The sequence below is a fragment of the Gallus gallus genome, chromosome Z, assembly GCF_016699485.2.
Source record: "Gallus gallus isolate bGalGal1 chromosome Z, bGalGal1.mat.broiler.GRCg7b, whole genome shotgun sequence".
Taxonomy (NCBI): Eukaryota; Metazoa; Chordata; class Aves; order Galliformes; family Phasianidae; genus Gallus; species Gallus gallus.
The window spans coordinates 29,557,235-29,582,265 of NC_052572.1; the positions used below are offsets into that span (position 1 = coordinate 29,557,235).

The 25,031-nt window shown below is 37.2% G+C and overlaps 1 protein-coding gene and 1 long non-coding RNA gene across 54 annotated transcripts in view; one reads left to right on the forward strand and one right to left on the reverse strand.

The window, feature by feature from the left end:
* PTPRD (protein tyrosine phosphatase, receptor type D) overlaps positions 1-4,312 on the reverse strand; it is a 362,219-nt gene extending 357,907 nt beyond the window's left edge. For all 50 annotated transcript variants that reach the window (XM_040655785.2, XM_040655786.2, XM_040655771.2 and 47 more), the window contains exon 1: positions 3,922-4,312. The gene's annotated coding sequence lies outside the window, so the exon portion shown is untranslated. The remainder of the gene's footprint in view (positions 1-3,921) is intronic.
* Positions 4,313-5,133: 821 nt separating this feature from the next.
* On the forward strand, positions 5,134-23,121 carry LOC124417506. Of its 4 annotated transcripts, XR_006932423.1 has the most exons (4): positions 5,134-5,255; positions 13,810-14,168; positions 16,952-17,190; positions 18,439-23,121. It is a non-coding gene; the product is annotated as an uncharacterized LOC124417506 (long non-coding RNA). The 4 variants fall into 4 exon arrangements; XR_006932424.1 differs by having other exon boundaries at positions 16,952-23,121; XR_006932425.1 differs by lacking the exons at positions 16,952-17,190; positions 18,439-23,121 and adding an exon at positions 11,045-11,162 and having other exon boundaries at positions 13,810-16,656.
* Positions 23,122-25,031: the final 1,910 nt, after the last annotated feature.

Consider the following 25,031-nt stretch of genomic DNA (forward strand, 5'->3'; position numbering starts at 1 on the left):
TACTGATACTCTGTAGGACTTAGATTTTCATTTGGATGTCTGCCTTTGCACAAGACCTTTAAAGTGTATTTCATTAAATTCTGTCATGATTTTGCATAAATGCTTACACACATTTCAAAAAGCTAAACTTGGTCAATATTTGCAAAACTGTTGTCGGAAATACGACAAGAACTCTCTTGCTGTAACTGGTCCAGCGTCGCATGACATATAGAACTATGAAGTTTTAAAGATAGCTTATTTAAAATATAGCATACCAGAAGGAGACTGCATTTTGATTGTATGACCTATACTGATGCAGCCAGAAAATCCTTTTAAATAAGGAATTTTGAAGGAGCTTAGTAACAGAAGTTTATTTTGAAGGAAATCCAATATGCAAATATTTCAGCTGTGCTCTTTTACAAATTGTCTGTCTTGTCAGTCTGAAAAACTGAAAACCAACAATGGAACACTGTAAGTATACTTGACTTTACTGCTTAGTGTCTATCAAGAATGCTATGGTTTGTCAACTTTACATTTCTGAAATTGACATTCAAAAATGTACAGCTCATCTCCAGCCCAGATCCCAGAAATGCTGAGTACCCTCTAGCCAAAACCTTAGAGTCTGCACACTTGCAAACTTGCATAAGACTTACAAAGCTAGTTTATATACACCATCAATCTACATCTGTTGCCGCCTTAAAGTAATCCTGTTTAGTTTATCTTTTAACTCTACACTTGCATTGAACAGTACCATTACTAATCTAATAGAAGAAACACAAAAGCAACAAATCTGATTTCCTCAGCTTACAGAAAATATGAAGTGCACGGAGACATACAAATCTGACTGCCCAAAATTTGCACCTCCTATGTCAGCATTCTTCCCTAGCTGCCACAACAGTCAGGAGTGCAAGGAGGAAAAAGCTTTATTGGACACCATAAAGGACTGGGTGTACAGATGTAGAAGAGCAAAAATCTCCAAAATGATACATAAATTGTATGTATGTCCTAAATAACAGCAGTCTCACTTGTTTCTAAGGAATAAGTGGGTGACAACTTTGCTTTTGATGTTAGGTATCTATGGAATAAATGTCTGGTGAAAGTGTTAACATATGCCATGTACTGGTACGTGCTGTATGAGAGCAGTTTATACAGGCCCCTAGTGGCTTAGCACACACAGCAGAGGATGAAGAGGGATTCCTACTCTGGCTTTTATAGTTTTTGTCTGTGCTTTATTCAAATGTAGAAATGAAGGGCAATCAAGAAAACGAAAGCTGAATCACTGACTAGATTTAAAACAGTGGGTATTTCATTCTTTTATACACCCCCATATCTGTTCTTATAAACCATCCCGTGGCACTAAACATTGACTTACTGTCCTCCATTTAGTTTGCTGTCAATGCTGCTATTTGAGTTACATAACAGTCAGAAAAGGATTTTTAATTCATGTTACTCAATTCTATTATTTTAAAGTTAATGTAAATTCTAAAAGTAAATTCTAAGGTACTTTATCAAAGTCTAACAATACTGAAACAGTGTTTTCCTTACCACACTATTCCTTACAGATTGCTGTAGCACACACAAGCAGTAATGAATCTCTTAGTTCCTTCTTAGAGTAGAAGTCTTCTACTCAGGCAAAGCTTTCAGTGCTTACAGCGTATATAGAAAAGCTATACATCATTTCTTCACTGAAAGAAATCTAAATATACTTCACCATATTACCACAAATGACAAAACTAAAATTGGAAAGCTACTCCTGTAACAAGTCTCATTAAATCCCTCTTCCTTTCTAAGTAACACATTTCCTTCAAAATTCCATGCTAATACATCTACAGCTTTTTAACAATTTTGACAGGGCAAAATTAGACAGCTGAATTTATTAAACTGATCAGCTGTCAATTTTGCACATTAAAAAACAAAAACAGCAATAGTAGATTTTATGAGGCTGATTTCAGAGAACGTATAAAAAAAAAAATCACCACCTGAATGCAAGTACATGTGATTATACTTAGGAGAGGGGAGAATCTTTTCTTCTTCAGAGTTGCTCTGTTTAAGAATTTTAGGCTGTTTAAGAAATTGTGTGCTTCCAACCAAGCAGAAAGTCATATCGTATGCTATACATTTTTATACTAATATAAAAAAGTACTAACAATTATAACACTAGAAAGCACTAACAGATACCAGAGAATGGAAAAATAGTTTATGTACTATACATTTTGCTATCTCTGCAACAAAATTTACAATGAACCTCCCAGATATTCACAGAAATTGGGAGCAATCTCTGAAAGTCTAAGACAATAGTCATAACTTCCTATAATACATTGTAAGTTAATGAGAATATAGGTTTCATGAAAGAAAGAAAGAAAGAAAGAAAGAAAGAAAGAAAGAAAGAAAGAAAGAAAGAAAGAAAGAAAGAAAGAAAGAAAGAAAGAAAGAAAGAAAGAAAGAAAGAAAGAAAGAAAGAAAGAAAGAAAGAAAGAAAGAAAGAAAGAAAGAAAGAAAGAAAGAAAGAAAGAAAGAAAGAAAGAAAGAAAGAAAGAAAGAAAGAAAGAAAGAAAGAAAGAAAAGAAAGAAAGAAAGAAAGAAAGAAAGAAAGAAAGAAAGAAAGAAAGAAAGAAAGAAAGAAAGAAAGAAAGAAAGAAAGAAAGAAAGAAAGAAAGAAAGAAAGAAAGAAAGAAAGAAAGAAAGAAAGAAAGAAAGAAAGAAAGAAAGAAAGAAAGAAAGAAAGAAAGAAAGAAAGAGCAGTATGTAGACTCATCTCAAAGAGAGCAGTTTAAGGTGACAAGTGAAGGAGCACATAAATACAAAATCTTAGCTGCTCTCTGTAAATGAACCAATCCTTTTACATATGTCAGAACTGGGAACTCAAAAACTATCATCCCTGTGAAGAAACTGTCATGCCTCTGTGAGGCAACAGCTGTGCAAAGGCTGGGCAAAAGAATAAAATACTCATGACAATAGTCTGAAGAAGTACCAAGCAGGAGCAGGCACTCAAAAGCCGTACACGCAAGGGTAAGTGGCGACAGCTTAAACAAGAAATAATATCATTCTGTGAGGGAGTGAGAACGGAGGAGGGGAGGGGGGAGTGAGAAAACGTGAAAAAAAGAATTCAGTGAAAGGAAACAACTGTTTTATTCTCCGGTCTGGGAGAGCCTGCTCGCAGCAGAAGCCCTCATAGAGGGAGAGGGAGCTGGTAAGTTTTCTGAACAAATCTTCGAGTCCCTACATCAACGCTAAGAACGCTGAGTTTTCAACCCGATGTGCTCTCTTTTAAGTGGTTTCGGGAGAGCAAACAAAGAAATTAAAAGCCCAACCAGTGAAAAGCTTTGCATCCCCGTGCCTCCCTGCTCCGCCGAGACAGAAGGAGAAGGAGGAGGGGAAGGGAGCCCTCCTCGGACCGCAGCCGGGAGTCCCTCACGGCCGCTCACCCCATGCGCCCCTCACCATGGCAGCCGCCTGGCCTCGGATTCCTCCTGCACCCTCCCCTCTTCCTCACTGATTAAATGCAATTATTAATATTAATAATTCTCCCATCAAAGCAAACGGCCGAAGCGTAATTCATGTAGACCTCCGCACACACACACGCCCTCTGCCCGTGCGGAGCGGCAGGCAGTTCAGTGGAAACGTCGACTCTGATCAATCACTTGCCCTCATCCTACCCCCACCCCCCGCCACACACCACAACTCTCCTCGTTTCCCGAGCAGGCCTCGCTCTTGGGCTGGAACCCGCTGGAGTGGAGCGGATAGAAGAGGGGAGAGGGCTGGCAGCTGCCTGGAGGGAGGCCCGGGGCAGCCGGGGTAGAGCCGTGCGCGAGGCACACGTGCGCCGCGCTGCACACCCGCACACACACAATCTTTAAGCGCGCTCGCAAGCACAAACGCGCCGAAAGAGGTAGCCGCGATGGAGCGGCGGTGGAGAAAATGGGTCAGGAGAGGAGCGGTTACCTGGTCATGCTGGCTCCCCGGTCCCAGAGGCAGCCAGCGCCGCCGCCTGCCCGCCCTCCACCGCCGCCGCTTCCCGCCGCCACCTCCTCCCGTTGCTCACGCTCGTCTCCGAGGCGCCCAATTTAATCCAAGCTCCGCAACAGCAGCAGCTACGAGCGGAGTCGCCGGCCGCTGCTGCCGGCACGGGTGCGAGTCTCACACTCCGGCGCTGAGGAGTAGGAGAGAGTCAACGAGAGTCCGAAAATCCAGCATCCAGCAGAGCCAGGTCCCCGCCTGCCTCTCCTTCTAGCGCCCCCTCTCCTTTTCTCTCCTCTGCTCCGCTCTCTTTTTCTCCTTCCTGCGGCGGCGGCGGCGGCGGCTGCTGCTGCTGCTGCTGCTCCCGGGCGCGCTCTCTGTTCCCGAGCCGCTGCTCCGTTTCCCCTCCTCCTCCTCCTCCTCCTCCTTCTCCTTCTTCTCCTCCCCCCTCTCTCTCCTTCTTCCTTCCCCCTTTGCTTTTTTTTTTTTTTTTCTTTCTTTCTTTCTTTCTTCCTTCTTCTCTCTTCAAGCAGATTATTTGGCTACAAATAGCAGCGAGGTCGCCCACCCAATCTCCAACTCTACCACCCCTCCTCTGGGAGACGGAAAAAAAAGAAAAAAAAAAAAAAGAAAAAAAAGAAAAAAGTGCGGCGCAAACAAAATCGAGGGGAGGGATGGTGTACGGCGGACAAAAATCCTGGGGAAGCTTCCTCGAGAGCCCCGGCACCGGCAGCACCTCCCTGCCCGCCCGCTTCTCCGAGGGCGCACGGGGGCAGCGGGGCAAGCGGTGCGGCGAACGCGCTGCTGGAGATGGCACTCTCTTCCTCCCTCTGTTTTGTGCGCGGTTTGTTGTTGGTGGTTGGTTGTTGTTTGTTTTTAATCCTCTTAGGCTGTGTGGATCGCAGGATATGTATGGCCTCGAGTGTTGGGAAAAGCTTGTAGCCGAGCTCTGGGAGAGTGAGTGAGGGAACGAGCGACGCAACGAGCTCTGCCTGGATAGAACAGCAGCAGCCAGCGCCCAGCCCGGCCTGCCCCGCCGGCTGGAGGGGCACGCGAACCCCACGCCGAACGCGCACACACACACACACACACACACACACACACACACACACACACACACACACACACACACACACTCCACGCACGCACACGCGGGGGGAGGCGGGGAGGGAGGGTGACGTCACTCCGCTCCGGCCCGGGGCGCATCCCGGCGGGCAGCGGGGGGGGCAGGGCCGGGCCGCGCTGCTCCTGGCTGCCCGGGCCCGCCGACTTCGTCAAGTCGAGATGCTCGTCGTCTCCCTCCCTCAGAACTTCCCTCGGTAAGTGGATTTTGCAGGAGTTGAAGTGTTTCTTCAGCGGGACATCTTGTCCTGTTTTAGGCCCGGCTGAACAAATGCTTGGGGTTACCGGGTCGGGGAGGGGTGTCTGGAGTATGTTAGGAGGGATGTTACAAGGCGGTATTAGTGCATGCGGTCGCGGTTGTACTTGGCAGCTCCCTGAATTTCTCCCCAAGGAATGGTCAGGTTTCATGTCCGTGGAGCTCTGAGCTGAGCTGCGAAAAAGTCTTCGTTTTTCTTGTCCCATCCCATCGAACTCTTGCAAAGAAGGAAGGGTGTATAGAACCGAGATGGAAACAACAAGATTTTGATGAAAAGTCTTTTGGAATACTACACTGTTAGCATCTAAGCCTCTTCAGAAGCCCAGAGCACGTGCCGTCTGCGCCTCAGATCCTCTCGTGTAAAAGGGCAGTAAGGTGTCGGGATGAGAAGAATAAAAGCACTTGTCAGTCAGAGCAGCAGCAGAAGTCCCTTAAGATAGGTGGCACAAAACTGAGTGTTCTGACTGTCATGGTTGTGCAATGACAGGTGCATATTTTCCACGTCGTTGCTTCTGTCCTGGAACCAGACTTCCCAGCTCAGCTGTTGAGCCCTGACTCCAAAGTCAGCCATGGAGATCCTGGCAAACTTTGTGGCAGAAAGTGGCTACTTTTCTGCAGAGGAGAGGGATTTCAATACTTTCTATCATACAGTGATATTTTATGTCCACTGGAAGGTAGTGCTGCCATAGCCAAGTCTATTTCTGACAAAAGCCAAGATTAAACATTGTTCCCTTCCTCTCCTATAAATCTCTGTCTGCTTTTGGCACTTCTAGTTACAGGATGAACAGTAGTCCCCCGCATAATCTTACACTTAAAGGAGCACTAGTCTTTTCCAAATAATCTTCCAAAAAGCTGAATGATGTTGTATAAAAACAACTTGGTTTGAAAAAGTAAACACGAGATGTAGCACTGATGACTACTTTTTATCTTGACAAAAAAAAAAAAAAAAAAAAGAAAAAGAAAAGGAGCTATTTGGTGAAAGATGATACTTTCAACTGGCAGCTTCAAAGTAAAGAAAACAAACAAACAAAAAAATCAAAATGTTATTTTATCTCCACTGAAATACATGTGGTTAAAGAAAGCAAAAATTAAATCCTCACCTTTGCTCCCTTGACTCCAGTGACTGCAAGGTTGTTATGTGCTTTGAAATGGCAATACTAAATAGGTATTTCAGGTTTTAATGTCATGTCCCAGCAGTTCTTATCAGTATTCTTAGCTGTTTTAGTGCTCTTCAAGCTGTGATCCTCGCGTGACATTGAATAATCAAGCAATAAAACCATGTGTTTTATATTTTTCATGTGGTATCACAATGTGGATGTGAGTTTTGGGACTACATTTAGCTTTCCATTATCTTAGAGTTACTGTTTCTCCTGTTCGGTAAGCAACAGTATGCTTGGAACAAATGTATTTCATCCTGTGTAGTATTAAGCAGGTGTAGTAAATATTATTTATAAGATCTCCAGATTTTGTAGTGATGTCAAATAAATAATAATAATTATATTAAAAAACCCTGAATTCATTTAATGATAATAATAATAATAATAAACATGAAGGTGTGATGTATTTAATATTTAGTGTGTATCATGGCTTGGTATCATCAGTATAAATGTTATATTTAGGGTAGTAGTGCACTCCTATACATGCCATTGACAGTATATATATATTATTTCATAATACATCTTTAATGTTTTTTCTTCATTATCAGAGGAAAGAGAACATCAAGGAGCATAATTAATCCATTACAAACTACATATTAAAGTGGATTTTTTTTCTTTAAGTATATATATATATATATATATAAATTCAAACACAGCCTCTACATTAGTTTCTATTTTTGCCAAGATTTCATCAGTACGTTACTGTGAGGTTAGTATGGCACTGACTTGGGAAAACATAAAACATCCACACATTTTATTCACTTCAAAATGTTTCTTGTAAAATGCTGAACAATCTCTAAGATGGTAATTAAATTAGGTTTGGAAGATATATTTTTTTCTTTCAGGGTAGAAGGCAGAAAGCACCTTTTATGTCACCCGAAACTGAATATCACATATTCCTTCTGACTTTTTATAAAAACATCTTTCTCTCATCATTCGAAGTTAACTATTGAAATCCTATTTGCCTGTTTGTGCATCTGCTATCCGTGTCTTCACTGAGGCTGTATACTAGCAGCATAATTCTTATTTTGAAGTGCAGAATGAAAGTGCAGGTTTAAAATTTAAAAGACGGCAGAGGAGAAAAATAAACCAGTGGCTTTCCTTCAGCTCATCAGAATGCTTATCTGTGACCATACCCTGGGTGACTTCTGTCATAACTTTTAAAATACAACTCAGAGGACCAGCCATATTGCCTCATGTCTCAGTCTCATGAATTCCATTTGTTAAATTGTACTCTATTAATAGTGTGCAGTACTTTGTTCCTCTTGGCTGTTCTGCCTTGGATTGTATCCCTGGTAAAAAGAATCCCACTAAGCTCTGGAGCACAGTAGGACATTCCTTTAACAACTGGAACCAGTGGACCAGTGGACATGAGATTACTATACTGCATGATCAAGAAGTGGGGAAACTTGACAAAAAAAAGTTACTTTCTGCATGTTTCTCCTTTTTTTTTTTTTTCTTTTTTTTCTTTTTTTTTTTTCCTTCTCCTGCATGTGCTATGTTATGCATTATGGTAGTTTTATTATTATTACAGTTATTTATGTGTAATACATGACGAGGTATCAGATGAACTCTAAGAGATGATTTGTCCCAAAACTGCATTGGTGCATCTGCATCTCTTATAGATTGACTTACAAAACAGCTACAAGAAACTTTCCTGAGTTATTGTACTCATATTTGAAAACCTGCATTTGTAAGCCATAGATACAGTGAGCTACTATTATTAAAGATAATAAAAAGTTCTAGACAAGCAAATGCATGTTGTCTACATGAAAAAATACATTTAGCTAACACTTAGTACACATCTTTTAAATGCTGATTTAATATGTCAGCAACCTCAGCAGATATCCTTGCTACTTGTCTTTGTTTCGGAAACATTTGTGATTCATTTGAATTTCTTAAGTGAGGAAAGTTGGGTAGAGAGAAGAAAGCCATCTTAGTGTAGTTGTTAATGACAGTTTTTGAACATTTGCTATTGTGTGTCCGCTGCCTTAAATAAGTGAGTCCTTATATACTTGTATGATCTGCCTGGAAAGTTTTAAATTCATTTCAGAAATGGACTCCAGTCTCAAATTCTGCTATGTATATATATATATATATATATATTTATATATATATAAACACACACACATATGTATATATATATATATATATATTCTTTCCTGTGGAAATTAGGATTTGTTAGGCAGAGAAGATTCACCTTACTGTCTCTCCTCTGGAAAGGGAAGCAAGCAAAAGTCAACTACCTACTCAGTCGCAGTGGTTAGCCAGCAAGATTGTCTGTACTTGGTCCAGTCTCTTTGCTCTACAGAGCTGTCACCACTACTTGCTGTACCACAGACCCCAGCCCTCATGGAAAGAAGTTAAGTTAACAGTGAAAGGCGTTAAATAAGGGCAGTAGAACCAGGGGGTGAAGTACATAAATACAAAGTAATCAGGCTTGACTGTTTCTACTGCTGAGGGGAAAAACAAACAAACAAATAAACCCTACTGTATTGCACCTCCTTCCTTCCTTCCTTCCTTCCTTCCTTCCTTCCTTCCTTCCTTCCTTCCTTCCTTCCTTCCTTCCTTCCTTCCTTCCTTCCCTCCTTCCCTCCTTCCCTCCTTCCCTCCTTCCCTCCTTCCCTCCTTCCCTCCTTCCCTCCTTCCCTCCTTCCCTCCTTCCCTCCTTCCTTCCCTTCCTTCCCTTCCTTCCTTCCTTCCGTCCTTCCACTGGAAAGAGCAGGAGGCCTAGAAGACTAGTAGTTAATTGCATAGTTCATGAAGATCTATAGGGACTTGGAGATGATGAAGCAGGATCAGAATTATCAGAGTGCACTAGAGTATGTGCCACAAACTGAAAATAAACAGCAGCATATGTAGTGAAAGCTGTAAATAAGATTTGTAGATAGAGAAGACAGCTTTGTCTTTTACTGCTAGAGTATTTGGGGTATTTCAGATGTAGTGAGAACTCTGCTAACAATTTAAAAAGAACATACTTAGAATACAGAACACAATCTGGTGCTATTTTTCTTAAAGATATCATGCATGTATATGTAATGCATGTACGCACACAGGTGTGGGAGGTCTGCTTCAAGATTTGTGTTTCGTTTGAACATAGTGCAGTAGATAGGTGTTCATTTTGTTTTTGTTTGTTTGTTTTATTTTTTCTTTTTTTTCCCCTTTATTTTCTTCTCGTTTCAAAATATAGCCTTCGTGGGGGAAAAAAAGTAGTCCTAAATTATTATGACAGCAGCAAAGAGCTAATTGAGAAAAATGCGTGATATTTTCTGTTAGAAAAGGAAAATGGGATCCAATAAAGGAAAAAGTAGATAAATGACAGCTATCCAGTTCACACCTTTCACTACAATCAGAGTCAGCATACATCAGTTTGTGTGTTAGTATTATACGACTGCTTTCATGATCTGGTGAAAAAAAAGACACAATTTTGCATCCGTAGATCAGAGATGGTAGTCTTTATGAAACTACTCAGTGTAAGTCCTGATTGTAAGTAATTGAATTCATGTACTTTAAAACTCAGGAATAAAAGGAAGTTACTAACCAATTTATACAACTATAAGATTGTGTTATTCTTTTATTTGAATACTGCCTTCTCATTTTTAAGGAAACACTTTTATTTAGTTTATGTAGCTTGCTTTATATAAAAGCTTCTGAAAATACTTTGTATAAAAGAGTATCTCTAACAACAAGCTGATCTAAGTGAAGCCTCATGAATCAAAACATTCCCTCCTGCCAAATGTTAAGGAGGTTCAGATCACAGCATTGCATGTGACAACGCTGTGCTCACTGGCAGCTGAACAAGGGGTACAAGGAGGAGTGGAAGTCTTAGTTTACTTTCCAGCTTTGATCCTTTGGTTCTTGACTATAGAAGTGTTACAGAATTAATCTCCTCAGTCATCTGAGAGATGGAGTGTATCTCCATACCTCTCATGTTACCTCCCTTTCTCTACTTAATCAAGAGACATATACAGGCAGTGAAAGGAAGGTACAAGACACAGACTCACCTGGGAGAGGTGCATCTGTAGAGAATATTGCAGGATAGAATGGGAAAATTGAAAGGAAGAATACAAAATGAAATTCTTTACGTGTCTCTCCATAAGGTTACTTACAACTAAAATTGTGATGTCATCATTTATGTGAGTCTATAAACATTTCATGAACAGTATGCTAAGTTTCTAGAGAATCAAAATAAGATTTCTCTGAAATGATTCCTGCTGTACCCTGTTTGATCTGTTTCAGGATGGCTAAGTTTAATTCTCTTTTGTTGAACCAAATTGATTCATATAGATTCAGATTATTAGTTTTCCCCAGAACATAACTCCCAAGAGCTTCAGATAATATGTTTCCTGATAAAAACAGAGAAAATTTTATGTGGCTTGATTATCAGTGTTTGGCTGGGCAGAGTTTCAGCCCAACTTTTAGCCGACAAGTGTCTAAATTAAAAAAAAAAAAAAAGAAAAAAAAAGAAAAAAAAGGTCAGTATTGATAATTATGCTCAAGTCTCAGAAACACAGAATCACAAAATTTTTAAGGTTGGAAGAGACCTCTGATCCAACACCTCTGCTCAAAACAGGCATGCCTAGAGGAACTTGTTCAGAGCCACATGCAGATTGCTTTTGAAGATCTCCAAGAAGGGAGGAGATTCCACAACCATGCTGGATAACCTGTGCCAGAGATCCATCACTCGCACAGTAAATAAATGATTCTTGATGTTTAGGTGGAACACCTTACGTGTCAGTTTGTACCCACTGCCTCTTGTCCTGTCATTAAAAACCACTGTCCTGTCCTGTCATGTCCTGTCCTGTCATCAAGGACTTCACAGGAAGCTAAATTATTCTCTCATTTCTAAATGTGATTTCTCCAGAAGTACCTGTAAGTTTATTAGCAGGTCAGTCCTGATAAAAACACCTGAAGTCTGTACTACGAAGTGTTAGCCTAGCATTTTTCATTCACATTATTTCCAATCTAAATGTTGTGAATTCTTTAAATTTGATATTAGAAGGAATGTTTCAATAGTGTGATCAGGACCGACCTACATAAACATAAATTTCACTGAAAAAGAATAGGAATTTTTTACTTGTAGTGACTCTTTCTATAACACCTTTATATTATTTTAGTTTACGTTTTCTTTTATCCCACCCAATAATCATGGAATGCATGCATATTGAAGTTATTCTCTTACAGAATGTAGTGTATAAACTATGCAATATCACATCCTTACATCCTTCTAAGGAAGACTCTGTATTTTGAGCAGAACAAGAGCTGTTAAAACCACATTATCCAAACAAATCTTCTCACCACACAACACTTGCTAATAATTCTCATTCTCAGCAATTCAATTAAAACAGAAATTATGACACTGAGCATAATCTATATTTTAGCCAAAGAAGATATTCATGAAGAAGGAATGGAGAGATTAAATCTATTGTATTGACTCCAGATTATTATCAGGCTTGGATGCCAAGTCATTCGTGCTTTAATATGGAAGGGCACATTTCCATATTAAACTAGTCCTGTGATGCAAATCATGTATTAGTCATAGTTTTCCAATCAAACTTATTTTTCAACAAGGGAAATAAATTTTCAAAGTTCTTTTGTAAAACTGACATTACTTATAAACTTCAGCAGTTGTTTGTTTGTTTGTTAGTTTTTAGGATGTAAATATAGTTCAATGAGCTCCATGTAATCCTTTTGTAAAGGCCCAAACTAGTGAAACATGGATGGTGTAAATCAAATCCAAAAGCTAAGAATTTGCTGTTTTTTTTTCAGGTTTCTTTTTTCATTGGGATGGCAAAAAGTACTTCTATTCTGATATAAAGTACACAAAATGGACAATAAATTTCAACTCCATTATTTATGATTCTTATTTTTAATCTCATGTAGGTTCTGAATATTCAGGATACAATTCTGATATTAAAAAAAGAAAAAAAAAATAGAAGACAAAGAAAGAGACTATTCCTTCTCCTTACTTACTTTGAATTTCCTCCTCTTCATTTGAGTCCTCAAACTCTTGTTTGGTACTGCAACAATGTTGTTAGCCACCAGTTTCTTCTCATTCTCTTACAACTACTGACATACAGTATCTTCTTAGAATTATCTACTTCTTATGTCTTCCAATACATCCTTTCTGTATCAAGTAACTATGCTTGCTTATCTGTTTTAGATCTTTTGTTTCTCAAATTTCAGGTTTTCTGCTCTGTTCCATGAGCTCAGCTTAGCTTTCAATTAATCTCCTCTTTTCCAGATTTATGTCATTCTCTCTGTTCCAAGACAGTTCCACCATCAGCCTCAGTGCCTCCCAGATGCCTTGAAGTTTAATCCAAGAAGTGCTTTAATTCCTTTATGTTTATTTACATGTTTAACGGGGAAAAGGGAAGGAGATAAGATTACCTAAGCTACATTTTTTTCTGAGATCATAAACAGGTCAGCATGGCCTTGTGTAGCATTGAAAAGGTTATAAACAAGCAGAGCTTCATTCAGAACCTGTAGGTTCTGAGGCAGGCAGCAGTTCTCAACGTAGAATCTGTCACTGTATGTTTGTTCTTGATAGGGCATTCAGTGGCTAAATGATTCATTGCTATGCGCTGTCCCATTTACTTCTCCTAGATCCAACTCATTTTGCTGCTGGTCTCAGGAAAAGATCTCATATTTATATCCCTAATATTTAGAAGCTATTTTTCCTCAAGGTTTTTGAGGAGATAGAACATCAAAGGAAGGGTAAATACCTGTCTTAGCTGGTTGCAATTAAAAAATAGGTCACAAATATAATGCCATATTGAGGGCCATTAGAACAGTTGTGAAAAGTATACATTGCCCCCTCAAGAACAGCAATGGTTTTAAGATCTGAAAGTTCTAGATTCACATATCACTTTTCACTTAATTAATGTGGCAAAATGCAGTGATAATAGTAATGGTAGAGATGTCTTCCCATAATTACACTCAGCACACTCAACAATATACTCAATAACATCAGTAAGATCCAGAACAGGAGAATTTGCTACAAGAAGATAAATAATTAGCTCATTTGGTCACATAAATTCTTGAACATTTTCCTTTAGTGTATCTCTGTTCCTCCCTCCCCCCCCCCCTCCTTTTTCTAAACAAGTTTTGAAAAAGAATCCAAAGAGGAGTACAGTCAATCACAAAATATTCTGTTCCACGTAGTGATTTTCTGGACACAGAAAAGTGGCAGATGTATGAATATTATTTTGTGTATGATTTCACGAAGAAGCAGTTGGGGGACTGTATTTTAGTTTCAGCGAAAATAGAACTTTATCTTAAAAACTTTTCTTCCAATGAGTTTTGTTACTTTTTTTTTTTTTTTTTTTTTTTTAATAGTTCCTCAAACACAGGGAAGGAAGAACTTGGAGAATGTTCCTGAGAGTTTGTGACAACGTTCATGAAGACAAAGAAAAGACAGGAAAAAATGTTTGTAGGTATTTCTACCAGTCCAGTGCTTTCAAACATCAGATGTTCTACTGGCTCATCAATCCAGTTGAAGCTACTGGAGCATGTAAATGCCACTGCACCTGCTCCTCTGCTCATTGCTATAAGGATGCTCTTCAGCATAGCCTAATAAATATTTTGGTCTCTCTATTCTGATGTTACTAAGGAGAAAAACTACTTCCTGCAGAATCTTACTCCCCTATCTACTCATATAGATCCAGGTGATGTAAAGATCATGGATGTAACAAGTAGTAAGTATTGATATCTATTTACCAACAATCACTTAATTTAATTAATAAGAAAGAAATAAAATGAAAAAGTGTAGCCACAAGGGGAAGTTTCAAATACTGTTTGTCTTATTAGAGCAGTGTGGCTTTGTAAGTCACTGAGTCGACATGCTTATCTATGATCTTGATAAGTATTTTTCAGTGCTGTTAGGTAAACTTTTCTGTCTTGTAAGGATGGCATACATTTCTTGTTTCCATCTTGTGTTTGTTTTTCTTAAAAGACACATCTGACTGTGTGTAGTTTACCTAATGATTCAGGTTGCTCTGTATCAGTGAACTGCACTTCTTATTATTTACTGTTATTCCAATCTGCAGAAATGATGATCAGAGAAACTGCTTCCATGGGGAACTGGAAGAGAAAAAACTTCCCCAGTGAAAAAAGGGTTACCCAGAGATGTCATGTACTTCCTCTCATACTGTGTATTTGCCAAGCTGTACAGACACAGAAAGGCAATGATAATAGTAGGTCTATGTATAAAAAAAAAAAAAAAAAAAAAAAAAAAAAAAAGACTTAAGTTTGTAAACACAAGGAGAAAGCAATTTGTGAATATCAGAAGGACCTTCCATAGTATGGTTTTGAAAAACTATTAATCATACCTTGTGTACTTACTAGATCTTTTCATACTAGCATTGAAAACTGAAGAATACAGAAGGAAGATTATGAAGATGGGATAGTGGGGGTCTTTAATATGTACATTCTTTTTACTTATTTACTTGTATTCTAAGATACAATATTATTCTTCTGAGTAGATAGTGAAAATCTATACTTCAGTACATAGCTAACCATATGCATTTGTACCTTTCTCTGCAATTCTTATAAAAGATATGATATGTATTATCTTATCAACAAATATCAAATAGACAAATGCTTATGCCAAATACCCATGTGCAGCATCACTCTAAGCATGCTTTTAATATTCACTCTCCATTGGGTGAGGTGAGTCTTTTATTTAGTTACACATTTGGATAAGCATTTGCAGGAGCAAAAAAAAAATTAAAAAAAAAAAAATGTAGTTACATTTCCCTATAAAGTCTGAACTGCTCTGCTGAAACTTTTAAAAGGCCCCATGAAAAGTATATTTTTTATGAGATGAATATATTCCAAAGATATCCAAACTATCATTGCCAATTGGAAAGGATTTAAAGAAAAAACAGGGGATGATATTCCCAAAGCTCACTCCTTGAACCTTAACAATTCCCATCCCCTTGTTATTTACACAAGACCTACTTGCCTTTCCTCTATATAAATCCCTCTTCTGTGAGTATGTTATAGCAGAGTGATTCACCTCTCCTTATAATGGTAATCTGAGATATCTGAAATTCAAGGCTCTGGCTATTCAACATAACTGGAATTACATTCAGTACCTAAAAATTCTGACGTATTTTAAAGTGAGCAAAAAATTTATACTTTAAAGGGAAACCTTTAAATCAGGAATAGTTATGCATTTGTAAATACTACTTTTCATCTCCCTTTGTAGTAAGGGTTCAGGTGAAGTAAACAAATCTGTAGTATCTTCTCAAGAATTTGGAGCTTTGTCAGTTATACTGGTTAAAGATTTAATTACTTGCAACTGGCAAAGCACACAGACAAGAAACATTTGTTACTTTGTTAGTAAGTTAATATACAGTACCTACTTAGTGGCAAACTTACTTGCAAAAATTACTTGGTACACTTTGTTTTCCTAATAGGGAAAAGAAAAAAAAAAATACAGCGAGGCTAAAGATAAAAAGTTATTTTCTAGATCAAAACTGGGTTGTAAATACCATATCGACACTATCACATTCTTGACTATATTTCTGAAAGTGTGTTAGTCTGAACAGGTATAAAACTATCATTACCATAGTCAGAATAAAAATGAATAATGCAAATGTAGTCTCTGTCTCAAAGATGCTAGTATGTTTAACATAGGAAAATCCATTTGTGATATATACAGTATATTAGAAAACCATTAGAAACTCCTACTGTCCAACCATGAAGATGCTCTGTGATTCTTTGTTCCATCACTTAATAGAGCACTTAAAAATCTGGAGCAGTCAGATTAATCCCTTGCTGAAATCGATTTGTAACTACAGCAAATTAACCACTGTAATTTAAAATGCCTATATAGGAAAACTTTTTGATCAGTGATCAATTTATTATTATTATTATTTTTAATTCTGTTGTTTTATATTTGGATACAATAGATATGAATCGTAAGTATTGGATCATATTACTATTATGAAGCTGTCTGTATATTATATATATGACAATAAATTATTTATTATATGTTTTATGTAACTTATATGATGTTTTAGTGTATGAACTTGAGGATAAAACTGCGTATTTAAGACTAAAAATTGATGAAATTCGTGAGGAATATTGTAATTATTTGAACCATGACATTGTATGATTATGCAACTATTATGTGAAATCACATAAGGAAACAAGGGATATCTTCATGACTTCCTATAATCACTCTGTTTTCTGTTATCTTTTTAGATATTCTTTCATAGCTTTGGAACTGATCACAGGTCTCTTCTGATTCATAAAATCAAATCTTTCCACCTTGCCTACACTTACAAGACCTTTTAAGAAGCTTTTGAAAGGGAGTGAGATGAAATAACTTAATGACTCTAACTTGCCTAAACTGTCATAATTATCTCATATAAGCGAGCAAAATGGTCAACAATGAAGAAAAATTAAAGTGTTTTCAGAATCTAGAAAATAAGTTGTTGTTATTAATATTAATATTAACATTATTTTCCAGAGTATCATAAGATAATTTGGGTCAAAAGGAACCTTGAAGATCAACTACAATTTCAACCCCTTTGCTGTGAGTAGGGACAGATTGATGAAGTTTCTCAAGGCTCAACCCAACCTGGCCTTGAACCCTTCAAGGGACTGGCATCAACAGCTTATCTGAGCAACCTATTCCAGTGCTTCACCATTCTCATGACGAACATTTTCATTTCCCTTACACTGCTAGCTACACTTCTTTGGATGAAGGTTTGTTGGGCTACAAATGCACATTGCTGGCTTATATTGAGTTTTTCATCAACTAACATCCCCAAGTTCTTTTCCTCAGGGTTGCTCTGAATGCTTTTTCCACCCAGCCTGTATATTTGTGCTTATAATTGCTCAACCCAGGTGTGGGAGCTTGCACTTCACCTTGTAGAACTTCATGAAGTTCTTTCAGGTCCACTTGACTTCCAGGTCCCTCAGGGGAGCATCCCTTCTCGCCAACGTGATCACTGCAATGCTTAGCTTGTTATTGTCCATTATATTAGAAAAGAGATAGTGGGGTTGTATTTAGGGTGTGAGGTGATCCCTTAATTAAAGATATTCAATTACTTAAGTGGTAAGAAAGCCATATTCCATACTAATTCACTATTTGTTCTACCTCTAAATTTATCATCTAGCAGTAATATTTACTGTTATCATTGAAAGAGAATTATAAATGAGGAATGCTTAAGAATTGCAACATGGATCTGGATCTTCTGCAGAATAATACACCTTTACAGTTTTGTTTTTTCTGCCTCCCTGAGTTAATTAATAGTCATTTATTTTCCGCATTATCCCTCTCATGATGTAACCATATAGTACAGTATGTGGTTAAAATCCACTTAATGTTTTTAATGACATTATTCTTATCTAGTAAAATCTTAATTGTGTAATACTTAGTGTTTCAGCTGAAGTAGTCAGTAATTGTCTGAAGCAGTACTACCATTGACTAGCCTTAAGAAAGGCATTCCATGGCAGCTTATATTTCCTTTTCTGTTGACATAGGTCTGCTTTAAGTATTTGAAAGGCACAGGGAGAGACACTAACACAGTTTATTTAATAATTAATTTATCTGAACAGCATCAGGAAATGTCAGATATTTTTCTCTGTGTGTCAAAGCTTCCAGAATTTCAGTTCTTAGAAGTTGTTAAGTTCAATACTAGAAATTTGAGTGATCTAGAAGTTTTGTAAGGGAGAACATAATCTAGATGACTCTACTTGAACTCTATATAATCATGTTTGAGTGGAGATTAGTCCTTTCTAACTTGAAGTGCTATGTGATTCTGTGACAACTAACTGTTTCCTAAAGATAGTTCAGAAATAGTAGGTCTGAATAGGAATTCAGATGTATGTATGTAATCACTACAGACTGCTGAAGGTTTAGAGAAACATGCTAGGAGAAAAAAGTTTTTCAGATTTTGAACCTCTTTTATTTCTGCATCTTCATGTTCATTCTATGGTCACTTTTTGCAGATATGTGAAGAAACAAATATAGCTGCAGACTTGAACACCGAGATAGAAAATATTGTCTGCATGACTTTTCTCTGGTGATGTCTTGTTCTTCACCTGTGGTAGCAGAAACTGAATGCAGTAGAGGACAACTGACAGCTGCCCTGATAAAAGAATAAATTCTTCCATTAATTATTTATTTTACTGTAGAAACTAATGCAAGAGAAATGTGGGTTATTTTTATTCATCTCTTCTTGTGCAAGGAATTATATTTTGTGCAATTCTTTTATTTTCAGAAGCACAATTAACATGATATCATCACAAAATTATAAGTCTTGATAGGGTTGTTTTTTTTTTTGGTCCTTAATTATAGAGGAGGGAAACAACCTGGTTACTTGTAATTGCAGACCCATAACTTTATGATGGAAAATATCCATGTGGATTTTTGCATAGAATGTAATTGAGGAAAGGAGAGTGAAAATATTCAGATTGTTTCTAGGTAATCAAATAAGGAGGATATAGATAACAAGCCAGGAAATTGGAAATTGGAAGACTACACTATAAGGTGAGCTGAGGGCTGGATCATCTCTCCTATGAAGAAAGGCTGAGGGAAATGCACTTGTTCAGCCTGGAGAAGGCTCCAGGGAGACCTCACTGACATCTTTCAGTATTTAGAGGGACCTTATAAATATGACAGAGACCAACTTTTTCACACAATATGGCAGTGATAGGACAAGGGAAAATGGCTTAGAAATAAAAGAGGGGAGATTTAGATTAGATATTAGGAAAATTCTTAGAGTGTGTTGAGGCACTGGAACAGATTACCCCAAGAAGTTGTGAATACACCTTTCCTGGCAAGGTTGTTTAAGGCAAGGTTGAATGGAGTCTTGGGCAAACAGATCTAGTGGGTGGCAAAGATGCCTACATCAAGGTCCCTTCCAATTTAAGTCATTTTATGATCCTGTGATTAAGAGGTATTGATGGGCCACAGGTCTGGTTACAGGTCTTTAGAGAAGGGAAGAGTAAAAGATCTCAGATGTGTAAGCATGCTATCCTTCACTGCTTTGAACAGAAGCCACGGTGCTGACCATTCTAGAGGAAAACAATTTTCGGTTGTTATCATGTACTCTATTTACTCAAGAAGTAAGGGTCTGTGTGATGGACCTGGTCAGAGACTCCAGTCAGCCTATAAGAAGTGTGTTGACCACTAAACATGATGACAACACATGGTGATGTTAAATCCCAAATTGGTGTACAGGACAAGAAAGAATTCTCTTCCCTGATTTAAGAGAAGTGATACTATCAAGCAAGGACCAGAATAATCAATTTCAGATTGCCCAGTTTTCTATGAAAGAACAGTAGATAGGCATAATTAATATATATATATATATATTAAAAAAAAAAAAAAAAAAAAAAAAAAGTTGATGTAGAAATTCAGGGTCAGAATTGACTTCTCCAGACAATCTATAGACTAAGGGTAGGGAATATATTCTACTTTTGTGTAGTTAGGTTTGCTATATGTACATGGTGTTACCTTCATTTCTTCTATAATTTTGGCAACAAGAAGTGTAATTCTTACATGTGTTAACTTTATTCTAACAATATAACAATGAACTCTCAACTAACTGGTCTAAACACGTGATAGAAACAAGGTTCTGCTCCTTGAGAACAGCTCTGGTTGCACATGGAAGTAATAAGATGGGCATTATTATCATGGAGTAAAAGACAGGCTACATTTAAAGAGTTAACTGAATAAAAACAGCAGATAAAACAAGGCATCAATAGCATTTATGGTCATATGAAAATTATAAATAAGCAAGTGGATATGAATTGATAATGCAAATCATAGAATCATAGAATTGCTCAGGTTGGAAAAGACCTTAAAGATCATCGACTCCAACCATGACCTAACCATAGTACCCTAACTAACAACTCTCTGCTAAAACATGTCCCTGAGCACCACATTCAAACAGTTTTTAAACACATTCAGGGATGGTCACTCAACCACCTCTGTGGGGAGCCTATTCCAGTGCTTAACAACCCTTTCTGTAAAGAAGTTTTTTTCCTGATATCCAAAATAAAATTACCCTGGTGCAACTTGAGGCCATTTCCTCTTGTCCTATCACCTGTCAACAGTGAGAAGAGACCAGCCCCACTCTCGCTGTAAGCACCTTTCAGATATTGGAAGAGAGCAATAAGGTCTCCCCTCAGCTCCTTTTCCTCACTCTAAACAGCCCCAGTTTCTTCAGTCTCTCCTCATAGGACATATTATCCAAGCTCTTCACAAGCCTTGTTGCCCTTCCTTGGACCTGCTCCAGCACCTCCATGTCCTTTCCGTACTGAGGTTCCCAAAACTGAACGCAGTACTCAAGGTGAAGCCTCATCAATGACAAGTACAGGGGCAGGATTACTTCCCTAGTCCTGCTCACCACACCATTCCTGATCCAAGCCAGGATGCCATAGGCCTTCTTGGCCACCGGGGCACACTGCTGGCTCATATTCAGCCAACTGTCCATCAATAATGCATGAAAAGAAAGAGAAAAAAAAACACAAAGCAAATCATTAATGGGAAAGAAAGGTAACTTTTTTCATGTTGGGAAATCAGTTCATTCCATGTTGAGAAAATCTATATCCACCCACTTGTCAGAGTTTGCATTATTTAAGAGACAAAAGAAACATTTTCCCAGTTATTCTTTGAAATTCACAGTAATATTCTAAAGGCAAGTTTATATCACAATGCTCAATCTTACTTAATTTGCAGTCATCATTACTTGTCTCGCATATTTGGAGATTTTATTTGCATCTTTGTTATTGTATTATATGTATTATTTGCATCTTTGTTAAATAAAAAACTGTATAGTATAGTAGTTTTTTGATTTACCAGACTAAATTCCAATTATGAATGATTGTAAAATAAAACGATACAAAGTTCTTTCATTAGCAGAAGGTTTCTTGGATAAGAATCAGTCTTTCCTTTCTGGTCTTTAAATTCATCCCAAAACTCTGCCTGCAATCAAAGTTTATGTTTTTCTATAAATCCAGACATAGTCAAGAGAAGCACTGAGTATTTAAGATCTTAAAATTATCATGTCCCATAACTTGTCCTCCAAGATTTGAAATCTCTATGTGTTTAGAAAACTTCATTTCCTGTGATTTTTGGACATTAAAGCAAACAAAAAAATGTACCTGATACTTTTCTCAGGCTTTCTTTATACAGTCCGGTCACCAAGTCTGACAAAATCATTGTTGTAAAAGAAAGTCAAAACTCTGACTTTTCTTTTAAGGTTTTAATCCTCTCCAAACCTTATGACCTTATCATAAAAAAATCCTTTTTATTTTTATATCACTTTTAACTTCTTATTTTGAGAACTATTCTTATTTTCCATAAGTAACAAAATCTGTCTACAAAGGCCTGCCATTTTAAAACTGAAATGAAAGTTAAAACAATTTCCATTTTGGTAAGAAATAACTAGGAATTTCTTTATTACATTATAAACTTCTGGTCGTATATATTAATATATTTATTGAAATAGATCTTCCTTGTATTTATATATAATAATAAAAAGTTCATTTTCAAGAATAGGAAAAAGCTTTTGGACTCAAGTCCTAGTTTAAAAGCTAAGAAAAACTTTTTAAGAGTGATATTATATCTTCTTTTTCATAATTGTTTCTTCAAACTACAGCCTAAAGTGACAGAATACAAGATTTTTTTAAAAATATGTAGTATTAAAATAATCTTAAATAAATTACAATATGATCACTTAAAATAATTTATTAATGAAGATTACCACACGTTTCCTGTAAATAAAAGGATTTGCTGTTTTGTAGGATGGTGAGAAGTTAATGAAGTTTAATGAAAAGTTCCCTTTTCAGTATAGCAAAAACACATTAACTCATAAATAACAAAATTAATTAAACAAAAGCAAATCAACAAACAAAACCATCAAACCTTTAGAAAAGAAAGAAGAACCTATGAAGAAAACACTCATAAGTACATTCTGTGACTTTTAACTTCTGGTCGTTATTTTTCTGACTGAAAAAAAAAAAAGAGCTTGACATGCTATTAACAGAAATTGTGCCAATATATCTGAATTGACATTATGTTTCAGATACTGCACTAGTTCCACCTGTACCAATAAAATTTCAAAACTTAGAGATCTTGTCAAATTTATCATCTGTGTTCTGTGGACAGACGGCATATGCCTAAGGCATTAGGGGTAAAAGATAAGCCTAGAAGTAGATAAAATAGTGAAGTAGAGTAAGATTCTAAATACAGAGTAAAATTGGACTTCCTAAATCAGAACACAATCCAGTTTGTCAGATCTGTTCAAGCATTATTTTACTCTGTTCATTTTTCATAAGTGGAACAGTTTTCTTCCTAGTGGGAAGAAATGTCTTCCTTAACATGAAGTTTTGACCAGCTCAGGCTAATAAAAAGAATCTTTTCTTATTTCTCCACATTGTCATTTGACAGTGCAATGTCTTTGTGCAAGGACAGATCATCTATGACATTGTATTTCTTTGCCACCTACTTACTGCTAGACTGTTAAATACTAGAGAAACAGTGGAAAACTGCATTTTATGAAAATCTCTACCACTTCCATTTAAATGTGTGTATTTATGTGTGCGTTTTTTTTTTTTCTTACAATTAAGAACTGTCATTAAAAATAAACAAAACTGTGTTACGTATTTTGATGTTTACAAGAATCAGCGAGTCCATGTGTGGTAGAACCAAAGATGTGTCAAAGTAACCTATCTCTCTCTTGTTGCATTTACTGGGTTCAAATTATTCTTGAGATAAAGTCACTGTAGTCTGAATTTCAGTCTTACATTTATTGACTAACCTGAAATCTTATATTAAGTTTATAATCTATGTCAGGTAAACCAGTCTCTGTGAAAAAGAACATTTGAAGAATCTTGTGGGGATAAGAGACATTCCAGACATGATTTTTTTATTTCACTCTATAAAGGTACATATCAGCAAAATGTAGCAATTTTTTTAAAATTTGGAGGGATTCAGAACTAATTTTAAAAAGTACTTTTTTTACAGATTGTAACAGAACGATGAAATAAATTGCATGAAAATGTATAGGTGTTGCAGATATAAATCACTTGGAAAATAATGTACTTAACAGTGACCTCTTTAATTGCACACAGACAGATTTAAACCACATTAAAATAATTTATTTAGTAACTAGTTGTCACAGAGTTACATCATCATAAAACCATGACACTAGTCTTGGCAACTAATTTCCAAAAACTACACAATACTATTCACAAAAGCACTCTAAAGGGAGTCCTGCTAAATTTATGTATTGGCCTTCTGGTTACTAATTCTCTGCTTCTTGTAGTCCACTCTAAAATAACTTTCATACAAGCATTTGAAGTTACTTTAAAATTTAAAAATCAAAAACAGTAAAAAAAACTTCCTGATATCTTTTTTCCCAAATATTCTTCCACTGTTATTATTTTTGTCATTCTAGCTGAAATGTTGTTGGATTGGAAACTGGGGTGATTCTGAGTAAATTTATTGGTTAAATTTTGATTTTGTAAGTTAAAATAGATGTTGTTTAATGCATTGACCACATTCTACAGGTAATTACTTTAAAAATAGATGTTGGTTGCCTCTTTTAATAGGGCAAATAAATTTAATAAACTCTTTAGTGTGTACTGACAGCTTACAAACAGCCATCTGTATGAGAGTTGGAGTTGTTCAGTCTGGAGAGGGCTCCAGGGGACCTTATAGTGGCCTTCCAGTGCCTGAAGAGGGAAAATAAGGAGGGACCTTATACGAGGGCATGCAGTGACAGGACTAGAGGAAATGGCTTCAAACTGGAAGAGAGTTGATTTAGTCTAGATATTAGGAAGAAATTATTTACTGTGAGGGTGGTGAGACACTGGAACAGGTTGACCAGAGTATGGATGTCCCCACCCTGTTGGTGTTGAAGGCCAGGCTGGATGGGACTTTGAACAACCTGGTCTAGTGGGAAGTGTCCCTGCCTTTAGCAGGGGGGTCAAAAAGATTTTCTCCGAGGTCCCTTCTAACATAAACCATTATATGATTCTATGATTCAGTATATGCCTCATGGTTCCTTGAGGACTATTTTGGGGGGAAAAGGCTGGGAATTAGTAGTTTAAAACTCTAGGAGGCATCTAAAGAACTGATTGAGTTTAAAATGGCTCTATCACTGATTAATGAGTTATCACTGTGATATCTCCAGAACTTAATACCTGGACTGTGAAGTTATGAGCATTTTCCTAGACTTGAAGAATGAAAGATTAAAAGAGCCTAGGAATAACTTACATGAGAAAAGAGGACTGCTCTGGGGTCTGGTGCTTCTTTATTTTTGGCCAGGTTGCCAGAACCAGCACATAATGATCAACTTCCTGAAAACAGTACAATTTTCTGGAGGTGCTATGAGATAGGTAGACAAAGAATATATGTATTTGTACATTTAACCTAATGAGTTTCAATAAGGCCAAGTGCAGGGTACTACACTTGGGGCAGTCCAAGGTGTTAATACAAACTGGGAAAGATCTCTTTGAGAGCAGCCCTGCGGAGAAGGACTTGGGGATCCTGGTGGACAAGAAGCTGGGCATGAGCCAGCAAAGTGTGC